The sequence below is a fragment of the Halichoeres trimaculatus genome, unplaced genomic scaffold (genome assembly GCF_033239565.1).
Source record: "Halichoeres trimaculatus isolate MK-OKI-2021-1 unplaced genomic scaffold, fHalTri1.1 fHalTri1_scaffold_6, whole genome shotgun sequence".
In the NCBI taxonomy this organism is placed as follows: Eukaryota; Metazoa; Chordata; class Actinopteri; order Labriformes; family Labridae; genus Halichoeres; species Halichoeres trimaculatus.
In genome coordinates, this window is record NW_027437184.1 from 20,989,789 (window position 1) to 21,004,707 (window position 14,919).

The window sequence follows — 14,919 nt, forward strand, 5'->3', positions numbered from 1 at the left end:
GTTTGCCTTGAAAAGAGTTTGAATCAACAGTCATGCTGCGTCATCACTGCTTTTCTGAACACTCAAAAATATAAATTCTAGGTTCATTCAGGGGTTGGAGTAATCCAAATGTCTAGCTACACTAAAATAAATTCTTTATGGAATGACAGATCGCTGTTTAAAACATTTTGAACTAATTTTTTTGACAGAAAAAACAGGTTCACGGTATATTCAAAGCAACTAGACTGTTTTTGTTCATACACCTGTTCAGCTAAGAAGAAAGGAAGAAGAAAGAGGCAATCACAGCTGCAGTTACAGATGTCTTTTCTCATCATCTGGATCAGTAACTTTGAGACAGTTGGAAAAGCTTGGTTTGTCTGACACTGGATCAAAACAAGAAAAAGACCTCCACGATAAATCACTGTCACCAAAAGAAATTAACGTGACAGTGCAACAGTGTGACAAGACAATCTCAACTCATGGTCCACTCACTCCACGGACAAACCTTCTCAACTCAAGTGGGCTGTGAGTGGAGACTATTTATCATGCTTGGTCATCTGCAGGTTGAGAATAAAGTCACATAAGATTTATTTCTTTTCAGACCCATTTAATCCATAAAATCTATACTGATCATTCGTTTTCATTAGATAATTAGAAGTTTTCTTCTGATATCAAAGCGCCAGAGGTGGAAAAAATAAGCTTTACAACTGTTCTTTTGCTGGCATAAAAACCAGTTGACTCTTTAAAATAAAAATATGATATGTTGATATGTTGAGCTGCTATGGTATCTTTATCTAACAAATTTTTCACATTTGTTTTGTTTTTGAATTGATAAAACTTAGGTTTATTTATGAAAACTCTTTGGTAAAAGGTGAGCAGAGATTGTATTAAGGGTTATTAAAAACAGTGAGTGTTGGAAACAGGATACATGCAGTGATCAGTGTGGATGCAATGTGTCCCAAATGTTTTACTCGTTTAAGGAAACAGCTTGACTGCCGCTCTGAACTTTCAACCAAAATATAATTTTTAATTTCAGGTTGAAAGAAGTGTTTTACCATCTCTATTCAACTAATTAATTCATCTAAATTAGCATTTTCCAACTATTCACCCAAGCTGTGTTATGTATAACCTTGAGTAAAATATTCAAAAGCCATGTTTTTCTGCTGCCCCATCCTGAATATTTTCATGAAATTATAGTTCTTTTTCTGTGCCTTTTTATGCTAATTTCAACAGCTCCTGCCCAACAAATCTGGCATCTTTGGAAATTTGGATTTTCATTCGTTTTGAAAATGAAAAAATAAGAATTATCTGAAGGGGAAAACATGACTCCTTCTCAACCTTCAATTGTAAACAGAAGGACCTAAAGTCATCTGAGGTGTGTTTCCTTTGGTGGAAAAACAAACAAACAAACAAACAAAAAACTCTACTTTGAAGAGTTCGCTTCTTTCAACTCACAGTCAGAGATTTTCACTTTCATTTTTCGGGTAGTAACTTGGTAGACACGAAGTCAGGGTGGAAATTAGATAATTTTTTTAAGTTCAGGATGCAACCGTGTGTAGCAATGAAGCCAAAGAAGTTTGCTGCCTCTCCAGAGTCCTTAAAGGCCAAGAAATACTACTTAAATGGGATCCTCCTTAAAATTCTCACCTAAAAAATATTAAGCAAAAATCAACACATCTACAACCTGGGTGAAAAAAAAACAACATTTCCAATGTGTTTTTTCATTCTTACACACTGTACAGGGGTGATTTGATCCGCAGTTTACTGCACTTCTGCAACAGTTTCATTTTTTGTGATGTTACTCATTGTTTACACAGTCTATAGACAAAGTGACCCCCCCTACAAATTTTTACTAGAGAAAAAAAAGTCCCACTCACTTATTTTATCAAACAGGATGTTTGACATTTTTTAACCTTTGGTTAAAAGAAACAATCTATTTAAACCCATTTCAAGGGATTAACCTTTGCCAGTTTATCTAAATCCACCTTGAGACCAAGGAAAGTACTGTGACTTATGAATATAACTTAGAACAGGGGGCTGTGATGGCTCACTGTGAAAAAGGAAGCCAAAACAACTCAAACTCACTTTGCTCTAACCAAGTAACAAACTCGAGTCTAAGAATATGAGGCAATGCAGTGCTAAAAGTGCTAAAATCTGCTGTTTCTCGAGTGTCCGCTTGAAGTACCAGAAGTCACAAACACCAAGCCAAAAAAAAAAGCTGTTTTCACAGCAGAAAGTAACCTATTTACAGCCTGGTTCAAAAAGCGTTTCCTGTCTGAGTCGCTAATTTTTACTATCAGCACACACTGTACAGGGGTTGAATTTTTTTCTAACCTGGCGGTTCAAAGGATATTAAGGTCGCGAGCTTGCCTTAACCACTTCCAGTGCGGCCGTGATTCCTCATTTGCTACATTTTCTGTTTCAGAAACAGACAGGTGACGTTGGGGAGACTACATCCATGATTATTACAGTTAGGTTTCAACTGCCTTAATTGTTTCTGTGTCTATATATATATATATAGGACATTTACAACTTTTTGCACTCCACTGGTAAGAGCCGGTTTACCTTGGGTGACATGCATTTAGTAAACAGCAAATTTAAACGTGTTTCATCACTACTTGCACCCAAACATGTAAATCTGAGCCATTTCTCGTTTCCTTATCTGAAAAAGACACATCTCAGTATAGGTGTGGCTTGCTGTGGTCCACTGCTGCCTTAAAGCTTTAGTTTTTGAAGTGTCCCCTTTCAAGTAAAAATATCTTTATATTTTCTTGTACAAAATTTTCTATTTGCCCTCTTTTGTTGGTTTGCCTGTCTGCTGTAATCATTTTAAAACTTTGCCTCTTTTAAATGTAGCACAATAAAAAGAAGTACAGCTGTAAAGACCACAGTTGTGTTCAGGTAAAAAAAAAGCTGGTTTATATAAACATTTCAGCCTCCACTGGAATCAGCAAATTTTCCTGTTAAGCTTGTGTACATTCACCATTTATATAGCTAACTAGAAAATGCCAAGTTCTTATTGGTCATGATGATAAGTGCCATGGCAACTATCAGTGCAAAGGATTTATCAACAAATACCATCGCAACCTGTTGTCAGTGGTACTCCCGCCATGTGTACTCACATGAATGCTACATCAACAACATTTCCTACAGACACACTGAGCAGCCTTGTGACTTGAAACTGGTGATAACAAAATAAAAACTGCATTCCTGGTTGTAAGCAGCCCCCTGCTATACAAATATACACAACGCAAGACACGCACAACCACACACAAACAAAGGGCTCATAAAAACAGATTAAACTATGATGGATCAGGAAATATTCAACACAAGTCAGATAATCAGAGTGAGGTTATGAAGAGGGGGAGGAGACATGGATGAAAACGACAAGAAGCTCTTTTGTTCCTCTTTTATTTTTTCGGTCCTGCTCCCACCATGCCTTCCTCCTCCCTCCGACTGCTTTCCCTGTGTTACACACACACTTGAAGTGTATGCTTATACTCACACACAAGAAGCTCAAGGCACAGGCCACCTACACTTTAGTCATTGTTCTCTGCCACCCTCTATGGGATTTTAATTTTCCAAATGCCTAGGCTTTAATTTATAAGGAAAGGGAGAAGCCCTTAATTGAAAGCATTCCCGGGAAAATCAAGAAGTACTACTGCTAAGGACTGCTCTATTTTCTCTCTTTTAACAACACAACGCCCAACCAGAGCCTCACACTCTTCATGCCAAAAAAACACATTTCTCAGAGCTGTGAGGTATAAGCTGCTCTAGAGGTTTCAAATTTGCTAAGTTTTCTCTCAAATATTACATCTGAAGGAGTTTTTTAGTGGGGTGAAATGGTTCAAAATGAAAACATATATATCTAAGCAGACTTGTTGGCATCTTACATATCACTTCTAAAAAAGAAAAAAAAAACAGTCATTGAGGTACTTCTTTGATGAGTGTGTGGATTGGGTTGATAAATGTGTGAATCTATGCTTAATCAAACACCAGACCACAGAGTGTGATATGATGAAATCACTACTTCAAAAGCAGCTGCAGAAAACTGATGATGTAACACATGCATAAAAACACATTTTGGCCTTGTGTAACCTTACAGCAAGTTTCTAAAGCAGACGATCAAAATGGAGCGATTCAGAGTTGAAACCTGCACCCAGGGCTAAGAGGATTACAGCTGAACATCATCCGACGTCCACGGACAGACCAAAGTCATTCTTGACTTTAAGAAGGACGGTCTCAGTATTGTGTGCTCTGAGACCTGATTGGCCCTCTTGTACACTGGCCTTACTGCTCTCTGAGATACTTTCAACTCTACACAGCCAGCAGCTGAGCCACACTGGCTGAACACATCAACCTTATTTTGGTACAACTCACAGCCTTCATTTCGTTCTTTGCCAAGAAAATGATCAGCCATTAATTGAGATAAGAGAAGTGCATTATTTTAAACAATTTAAATAACAAAATATGTTAAAATCAAATTTGTCCTGTTACCTTTGTAAGGTTCATCCTGACCAATTATATTTATTATATTTATGTGGTTTTTACATGATGACTTTGATATTCTCACGCAATAAGATGTAATTTGTATGTAGTTTTATCTATTATTTTTCTTTAATCATTCATTTTTTTTATTTAAATTGTTTAAATGAATAAAGCCTGTGTTTATAACTTTTTTTAAATGGTATGATTAATTTCACCTAAGCTGGATCCTTATGACCATATTTATTCAATTATTTGTGAATTGAATTCATTTATTTATTTATTTATTTTGTCGTTTACTTTTGCTGCCACTTATGACCCCTCTGCTCAAACGAGCAGGGAACTGAGCCTTTCATAGAGTCAACGGGATTGTTGAACTTTCACTGAGCTGATTGGTCGATTCTAGTGTTTACTACCTGGAAAGATCGTCTATAACAGAAAAGACGCAACACCTTGTACGAAATAACGGAGTAAAACGGTCGTTCACAAACACGTGCCCCTTGAAAGATAATAAAAGATATGCAGTGATGCCTCAATATATAATCTTTGACAACTCGGCACTGACACTGGGTCGTTCAAACAGCTAACGTCGTCTGCAGGCTTGCTAACAGCTTACAATTTAGAGGCACTGTCAACCAAATCCTCCCCACCGTGTCCACTTATTAGGAACGTGAGTAGGTTTATTGGGAAAAATTAAGCTAACGTACTGTTTTGGTCGACACACCCGGAACAAACCATGCTTTGCATAAGGTGCGTTCTCCAACACGTGCACGTGAAGCATGTTAAACTCTACACATTAGCATCTTGTTCGGGGAATAACTAAAAAAATATATATATCTCACCGCTTCAGGATGTTTTTCCTTTTTTTCCTGTAGGGAAGATCAATGTTTGTCTGCTCCATTGGGTGGCTGCTACTTCCCAACTTGAAGCTATTTGCCTAAAGCGCTGCCGATACAGTTTAACAAGGTAAGTTTGTTATGCTTATGCACAGCATTCACAGACATCTGGGATGTCTACTCTCTCTTTCTGTGCTCTATAATACAGCTGATGGTTATTTTGTTTTTGTCTATGATCCGTGATGTACCAGATCCAAGATGAAACAAAGCTAGTTGCTCATACAGCTTTGCTGAAATGTATGCAATCACCTGTTGCACTGGCTCTAATGGAAAGTTGTGGTAATTTTCTGAACCTTTCATCCTCGCTGTAGCCAACTGCATTAGAGCATTTGTCTATAAGGAATAACTTTTTTCTAGCTTATTGTTCCTAAAACTATGCTTCTGTCTGTTGTTTTGACTACAGCTTCCCTTTGTTGGCTCCTGGTGTTGTTGTGGGACTTTTTATTGTTTGAGGTGCTGGCTATGTGCAAGCTTGAGCTGCTACATTAAATGTTTGTCTTGGGGATTCATACTGTTTTGTTATCTGGAATGCTGCAATTTTAGATTTTCACTGTAAAACTGATTTCTTTTGTTTCATATTTAACTTGTAGTCATTCTTCTAATATCAGCCAAATATTTTATGCATATTTGTATGTAAAAACAACTATAATATGGCACTGCTTATACTATTTTTAATTGAACTTTTTCGGCGATGCCTGCCATTGATCCTAAAACAGCAGTTTAGAACTGGGAAATACCATTTTTTTAAGATATACACAAATGTTTCAAATGAGATATAGGGTTAGAAAATGCTGTTCACATGGATAATATTGTGTTTACATGGAGTGAGCAGTTTCTCTGTTGAGCTGTCTGTTCCTGCCTATTTCTCCACTCCCCCTTACTCATACCCAGACCAAGACCTATGGCAGCTATGCTTATTTTCAACCTTTGTTTTGTTCATGCTTAGTGATGACTATCTGCGTCATCTATTATGCTTTATTTATGCTGTAGGTAAGCTGTTGCATGAGGATTTGTGTTTTTTCTTGTCAGGGTGATGAATTCTTTATCCTTGCACTGATTGTTGCTTCTCACGTTGGAAACAACCTCTCCAGATCTGTTGCCAGACTCTGTGTCTATTGAAGTTTTGAATATCTTTAGTGCTGTCCGCTGAGTTGAGCTGGTGTGAGCTTGTGATGAGATGATGAGATGGGAGCTTGCACTTTACAAAACAATGCTAAATCTACTTTATTTACGCAGATCTGATCTGTGGAAGCAAGTGGACTGCAAATGTAAGATAACCCTGATTGCACAATGACTTTCCATCCACCCTTCTGCCCCTTTTCAAGATTATTTTTGAAAAAATTACTTTTTAATGTTCAAATATTAAGACTTTATTAAAAATTCACACTGGACGTTAGTGAATCAAAGCAAAACGCTAATTTTAAATACCTTAGACATTAAGCAGTCAATAAATGATTGGAATGTACACTTTGATATGATGGGGGACTCATGGACTAAGAATTTGGCCAGCACAGCATCTGTGTGACTGGTGAGGACTAGAAGTAAGTTGCTATCTGGTTTCAAACCACCCGGCACAGCAGAGCACTCAGAAATAATAGATAGGACCCCATTAGCGGGGAAGCTCTGGGTGATGTTCTTAACTTTTTAAAGTTCTTTTTATAGAAAAAAATAGATGGAAAATACAGGAAAAGTCTTTTCATACTTCTCAGAGAAGGTTTGAAGTGGGAGGAGCTGAGAGTATGAGGCATCACATTCAAAAGCACTCCCTGCCTGTGCTGAATTTTTGCCAAGATGATGCTTTTCTTTTCACACCTTAAACTGGCTCTGGGTCTACACAGTTCACTGGACATTAGAAGGCACTTTTATACTGAAGTCTGACCGGTGTTTGACCAGATCTGTGATTTAATGTTATCTAATGTGGTCAGGTATTTTTATGTAGATGTCTTATGATCAGCTGAACAAACTATGATTATTTTACATTCAATGTTATATTGGTACAATAGAGACTCATTCACAAATGAGTTCTTGTTTCCAATCCTGATACTTTTCTATCACTTGGAAAGATCTGTCTCATGTTTGTACTGATTTGGAAAGAATTAATTGTACGTTTGTTTACTTGTTTGTTTTGAAAAGTCTCACCATCATCAGTTGTAAAGATGAAGCACAAGCTCAGGGCTTGTGTACGAAGTTAAACAGATTGTAATTCCCTTTGTATAATAAATTGTGTCGTGCTGTAACTCAGCAGCAGTTGACAGAGAAAAAGGTACGTCAGCATTTCAGTTGAACTTGAGGCACGATGCTGATCAGGGCTGTCAATCGTCAGATGTTTTTTTCCCATTTGAAAATGCTTCTTCATTTTTTGGGTAAAAACTAGTCTGATGTTTAGCTTTACTCCTGTTTCATTGCAGGAAGCAACAAACATGGCTGTACTAGAGCCTGGGCTAGAAACATTTACTGAGAAATTCAACATCAACTGAGAACAGCAGGGCAAGTCTAGAGGGAATGTGAGGGAGAGGTCAGGGGTTAACAGTCAGAGTAGCTGGTAGATATAAAGACAGGCCCTGCCCTTGAACAATATCCAAAGAAATTTAACACCCAAAAGCATTGGAGGTCCATACATAGATGAGCAAGAGCTTCTAAACTCAGTCCTAACTGTAGGATAAGGTGTCAGTAACACCAAGATTTTTCCCATGCTTGCTTTCCATTTCTGGATCTTAAAAATAAAGCAAAGTCCTAAAATCAAGAAAAGTTGAGATTTGCAAAAGAAGGAACTGAAAAGCCCATAAAGTGAAAACTTAAGATAGATTTGAATAATAAAATTCAGTAACAGCTCATACCATCAGGGTAGAAAAATGGTATACACTTTAATTAATATTTTCAAGAAGAAAATGAATGAGTTATTCTTAATCTATAAAAGGGCAGCCTCCAAATGGAAACATCATCTCAACTCAGCAAGTCAGTGTGCCTGACATCATGTCACAATTCAAAGAAAGAGAGACATCAGTACAGAGAACATGACTGATGCTGACATCCACACCAAAGGAATCATCCAAGAAGAGAGGCAGAAGAAAGCAAACCTCATATGATATGGTCAAAAAAGAAGAGAGACATTTTTGAGTGGGCCAAAGATATGGCCAACATGGAGTGAAAAGACTTGAGACGGTGATGGCCGAGAGGAAGAGTTAAACCTGTCTGCATGAAATACGGAGTGGTCCAGAAGAACACAGCAAAGAGAGGTCATCAGTGGACATCAGGCAGTAATTACCAAAGAAGAGTAATGCACATTTCATTGACTGCTTTTTTCATCAAATAAAATCTCCACTTATAAACAAGAAGGTCAAGACATTACTAAGAAAGCTCTAACAAACACAAAAACATCATGAAGGATATAATCTAAGAGCTACAAGACAAACCTTTCCTAAAGCCAATTTGGATTGGTCAGCAAAAGACAAGAAAAGCATAAAACCCAAGTTTGATAAAAAAAAAACCCAAAAGAAAGTAGAAAAAACAAGAAGCTTCACCAACTTATGAGGCTTAAATGTGCGGCCAAACTGTGTATGTTGAAGAAACTAACCCCGGGGGAGTGAACCTGTGCAGACGCTCCAAATCTTTGGAGTTAGATTTCTGCTCAGGAAACTTCAATCTCAGTCAGCTTCAAGTTCAAGATGAACCTTCCCAGTACACACAGTTTTAGCACTCAGTACGTTTACATGCACACAGTGGTCCGACTAAGGTCACTGCTCAATCGTAAAGTCACAGTGGGGGATCTAGTCTTGTTTGTGTATACATGCAGAAAAGAGAACTGGATTTCTGGCCAAGAATGTCTCTCTCTGCTATGATAGGCAGCGCTGCGTCCTTTTTTGGTAAGCAAAGCTGTGTGCATACCAAACTTGTTTGAACAGATCACGGCTTTGTGTTTTTCTCCCATCCATGAATTTAAGAAGTTTCAGTTCCTTGAGCTGTGTTATAAGGAAGGCCGTTTCCTTCTCACTCCAAAAACAAGACTTGTTGCTTTCTTTTATGATGGTCAACTCCCTCTTCCAGGAGATCATTGCTGAACGCTGAGGTGTACCAAGACCTGCCGAGTCTTGCCAAATCTGTTTGAATAGCACAGGTCCATGATGGAGAACTACTGTTGCTACAGGGAGACAGGGTACCAGATCTATTAGGGACAGAAAAGCCTCTGACTAAATTTCAGAGGAGTGGACAGTGATGAACTGGACAGCAACTAGGACAGCTGGGAGAAGGGGGCCATTGAGTTTTTGTTTATTTTTAATCAACAAAGAAATAATTCCCTTGGAGATCGGTAGCATTGAATTAGAAATTTGATCGCAATTGCTTTGTTGTGTGTTGATCGAAATATGCTCAGTCCTTTCTTGGTCTGAGTAAGCTGTTTACATGAGTTGTAACAGTCCCATCTCATGCTAAGCTCAAGGTCCAACCTCTTAAGCTGTATTTAAACATACTGAGTGCTGTGTTTGACAGTGTTTACCTGAACTTAGTTTTGCTTAGTATGATTTAGTCAGTCACATCAAAGGCATTATATAAGTCCTATCTGTGGAGATATTCTTTTGCTGTTGCTCTCAAGCTACCACCTAGTTTGTTCATATTGCCTGGTATCCGCTCAGAGGGATAACAACAGCAACAACAGGAGCTAGTTGATGACTAATTCATTTCAGCCCCACCTTTTGTATTGCAATTAAAAACTTTGGGCTTCACTTTGGGGACATTTGGAGCCATGGACTGGATGTCTGTCGCACTGAAAGGAAAAGGTTACAAAAAATACAGAATGCTGAGTAGGCAGGTGTCATTGGGTATAGATGACTCAGATTTGCTCAAAAGGATGACCTCCTATTGTGTGTTTGGCAGAACATAATGTCCACCTTGGTGCTGTCCACTTGCTATGATCTCAGTGAGAAAGGCTTGGTAAAGGGAAGGAAGAAAGAGTTGAACCAAAATGAGGGTTGTAGTGCCAGCACACCCTTCTCTAAAATAGATATAAAACTCTTAAAAGGTGTGGATTTGTTGGATCAGATAGTCGGATGTGATTTGTGCCAGCATTAAATCCAAAAAACAATTCTTCTTAGCTGACAGCTGCTAAAATATAAACCTTACATAGCTGCATGGAAAAAAAAGGACACTCAGCCAAGTACAGCACAGGGCTGCTACAAAGAGTGGCTGGAGGACCTGGCACAGGAACTTGTTATCCCTGTGACAGCAAGAAGTGCTCCTCAACCAGCACTACCTGAGGGAGCCACATCTGAGGCATGACCAAGTAACCCTCCAAACAGAAGGATCTGCAGGGAGTTGCACTAATGCTCATGCCAGTGCAATCATCTGAGTGCAGACAGTCTAAAGAGGCTGTGCAGATCTGGCTTTGGGCAAGAAATTATGTCGACCACTTATGAAAGGATGATGAGACGCACAAACTGTGTTTGGAAAAAAAAAAGCTGTGACAGAGCACATTGTTTATTTAACAGTGTAGGCAGATTCTCAGTCCCAGTCTAAGATTTCGGCTCTCAAATGTTAAATTTGAATTTCATAGACCTTTCTTCTTCAGAGGCTGAGTAGTGAGGGTTTCAGTCCAAGGTGGGGATGATGGTAATGTGTGACTAACCCTCAGGTTATAAGAGGTTATTTTCAAACACTGCCCTAGGTTGGAATATATTTCCAAAAAGAGCCTTGGGTAGCAATCGTTTTAGCTGGCATTGACAGTACACATTCACATTCACACATTAACACCTGAAAAGTGTCCGGCTTGTAGGTGTGATTTTGCCTGTGGATACCTTGGTCCAGGAAAGCAAGTCAGCTGAGATGATGGGTAGACCGGATTGGAGATTACTGGGCTGTTTTTAGAAACAGGAAGGTGAGTTCTCCTAAAACACAGTGGCAGACTATTTTTTGACTAGTTTAAGTTACATAGGTAGGTTGAAATATTATGCTTCATCAAGCAAGCTACATCTGTTACATGTGTCCCTGTTTTACTTTTATTACAGATGACATTTGTCAATGCAACAGACACTTCAGCTTTTGAATGCCCAGGAAGCACATTTCTTTTGTTAGCATTAGATTTTACCCATCCTGAATTCACATATGCACCACATCTCTCTGCTCTCATGGATACTGCTGTGGTAGGATCACAGATCACTTCAGATCCCTAGTAAACCCAAGAACAACCCACCAACTCAGAATAAATCAGAATTTGATTATTACCTTCGTCAATGAGGTCATGTTTCAAGGAGAGTTTGCCAGTTTGTTTGTCTGTGAACAACATTATTTAAAGAGTAAAAAACAGATCTTGATAAAATTTTCAGGAAATGTTCAAAATGGAATAAGGAAAAGTGATTAAATTTTGGAGGTGATCCGAATCACCGTCTTGATCCAGGATTTTTTAAAAGGATTCTTTATCATTATAAATCATTATCATATGATCATATATATATATATATATATATATGTGTGTGTGTGTGTGTGTGTGTGTGTGTGTGTGTGTGTGTATATATATATATATATATATATATATATATATATATATATATATATGAGTCCACTATAAATGGCCAAAGTGCTTTGTAAAACAATACAAGACAAGGTCTCCATAATTTCTGACAGATGTAAAAGTACGATCCAGATGCTGGCAATATTCTGGATACTAAGATCCAGAATATGAAACATGTACTGGGTCATCATTATTTTCAACACTTTCAGTTAACAAATTATCCTACAAACCTGCAACTAACACCAAATTGTAGCAGACAGTCTGCTGAAAGGGAGTATAACATTAAAGTAGGACTAAAGTGTTTTTCTAGTTACCATTAGCTCACAGCTTGTAATTGGAACAGTCAAAGAAAGTTTAGCATCTCACTTCCTTGGGTGGATCTTGGTCTGAACGGTTCTTTCTCGCTTTTGACATACAATCTTTGGTTTTGGCACATTTATTGGCACCTCAAAGGCATCCTGAGAGTTTGTTGTAAAGAACACACAATGAGTGTGCATGGAGGAGAAAATGAGAAAATCTTACTCGAAAACTGAATGTATTTTGTGGGCCATTTCAGTTTTTACTTCAAAAAGTGAGTCAGACTGGTGTCCACATCTCAAACTGAAGTACTACGGGATTGTTTATCCAGAAAAAATAGAATATGTAAAACAGGATTTGATGATGAAACACTTTTGTATTTAGTACCTTTTGTATTTCATGTTAGCTGTTAGAAACTTCTTCATATCTGTTTTTTCTGAGTATGATTCTCCAGGTGTATTGTAACTCTACATGACAAGCATTTAGTTGCAAACTGTTTTAAGGTGTGTTTATTCCAAAAACCACACAACTCATTACTTTCTTAGTTCTCTCTCAGTTACTTCTCAGTTTGTCATGCGTTTCAGCTCCCAGATTAGAACCAGCGTGGTGACAATAACGCCTGAAAACTGTCACTTCCCTTCAAACCTGTTTGAATTAAATTTGACATCTCTTTCAAGACTGTGGGGTTGAGGGAACGGCTCATTAAAAGTGTAGTTAGAAACACAAATATTGTTTCTGCGAGGGCACAGTGCAGATACAGAGACTTCACTTATTTAAAACATTAATCCAGGATGATGAAAGATTTAATAAAGCTGCAGCAAGACTCCAAAACTGATGAAAACACACCGCCACACTTGATTTAGCATGCATGCGCTGCAGATGATGGAGACATAAACTGCATGTTGGAAAGCCACTCTCTCTAGATTTGCTGCTGTAAGCCTCTGCTGCTCAAAGGTTAAAAATGCCTCCAACTGTTTCTCTTTTTGTTCAAAAGCACATGAACTTTTGTTACCCTTTAGAACTGTGATATTTGGACGTGTCAAGTGACAATTATGTGGAGACACAATGAATAAAGGAACCACAGCATGGTGGGGTTTATTCTAAGGTGAAACAAAGGAGGCTGTCAATAATTGAAAAAGTGTGCTGAAAGTTTTGACTTGAAACAGACACAAATTGCAATTTTCCAGCAGCTCGAGACAGCTCAAGCAGAGCATATACTCAAGGTTTCACATCCTCGCTGGCTCCACTGCGGTCCCATACTTTGACCTTCTTCCTAATTAGAATTAGATATCTGCCTGTAATGAGTGTAATGGAGCCTGATAGAGTTATGGCAGTGGAAAGACGGCTGATGTTAAATGGTGCTTACAGGGAGGAAGGTGGTGCACGGCTTGTGCGCTGGTGTGTGATAGATGCAATGTGCTCGACTGGTGATAGGAACGAAAAATCCAATCACGGTGTGGGAATATTCTGCTCGGATCCTGTAGGGACGAACAATGTACACATCAATTTATCTAAAACATTTAAATGTCTCTCTTATTTCTTTGTTTTTTTCTCTGCTTGTTACACAAACTACCACTGTTCCTTTTCACTGTGCTTTACTCCTCTTTAAAAAATCTTCCTGCCTTGCTCTCCTCAGTTTTTCTTTTGCTGAGTCTTAACTCTACAGGGATTCACACAGAGAAATCAATTTTGCTTGGCCTCTTTGCCTTTGGAAGGGAACACAGGCATATATAAATATTCACATGCGGCTATTTCAGATCCTCAGCTTAGGGACTGAACTAGTGGATGAGCTGTTCTTCTGTTTGATCATGAAGCCTATATACATGGGTCTCCATGGATGATCCCGCTCTCTGTGTCCTTACTTCTGTTTCTCAGCTCTTTTCTGACTACCTTGTTTTTGTCCTTATGCCCTTTCCTTCCTTAACTCCTCAAACAGATCATTCTCCACAGCATATTTACATCATGTTTTTTTTTCTCTCCTGTTGACGTCATTGGTTTCTTTTCAGTCCATCTCTCTGATCCTCTTCTGTCAGTTTATTATCACGTCCCATCCTGCCCTCATCCTTCCTCACCTCCTCACTTACCGTGTTTTGCCTTCACTTTTCTTGTTACTTCCACTTTGCTGCATTTTTTTCCTAGCCTTTTCTATTTAATTTCTTCTCACTAACTTACTTTCTGGCATTTTCCTCCCTTTCCTCCTCTTCCTGTTCCTTCTTTAATGAGACCTTGGCTGGATTCATGATTCTCTTTATTTTTGTCTTAAATGCTGCTTTTATTTTCAATTTTGATGCTTTGCTTTCTTTCCTTCTCTACATAGACTTGGCTTTTCGTCCTCAACCTCTGTGAAATTTCTTTTATCTCATCTCAGCGTATACAGTATCATATGTACAGTATCATACTAAGGGTTTCCTGGTTGCCTCTTGGCGATAACTGCTGGGGCTGGCTCTGACCCTTGTGGATTGGGACAACCTAATGGATAGATTTATTTAGGGTTGGTTTTCTTTTTCATACCTTTAAAGTTACCCTATACAGGGTGTGTTTGATCATAACCATTAAAGCTGATGCTCATGCAGACACAAATTTCTAACCCAAAGCCGCCCTGAGCATTAGAGAGAGCAGCTGTGGTTGATTAAATAAAAGCACAAGTAGAGCGAGTGTATTGTTTAAGGGAAACAAATTGCTGGAACAGAAAAATACAACATCATGTTTTAGATATTTTCCACTGCTCAACACAAACGTGTTAATATGTGGGTTTCTTTGTGT

At 38.4% G+C, this 14,919-nt stretch overlaps 1 long non-coding RNA gene across 1 annotated transcript in view; it reads left to right on the forward strand.

Annotated features, from left to right (window-relative positions):
* The first annotated feature begins 5,009 nt into the window (after window positions 1-5,009).
* The window catches only part of LOC141792259 (uncharacterized), a 33,490-nt gene continuing 23,580 nt past the window's right edge, over window positions 5,010-14,919 (forward strand). The window contains exons 1-2 of the long non-coding RNA XR_012598364.1: window positions 5,010-5,214; window positions 5,340-5,430. This is a non-coding gene — a long non-coding RNA (uncharacterized LOC141792259). The remainder of the gene's footprint in view (window positions 5,215-5,339; window positions 5,431-14,919) is intronic.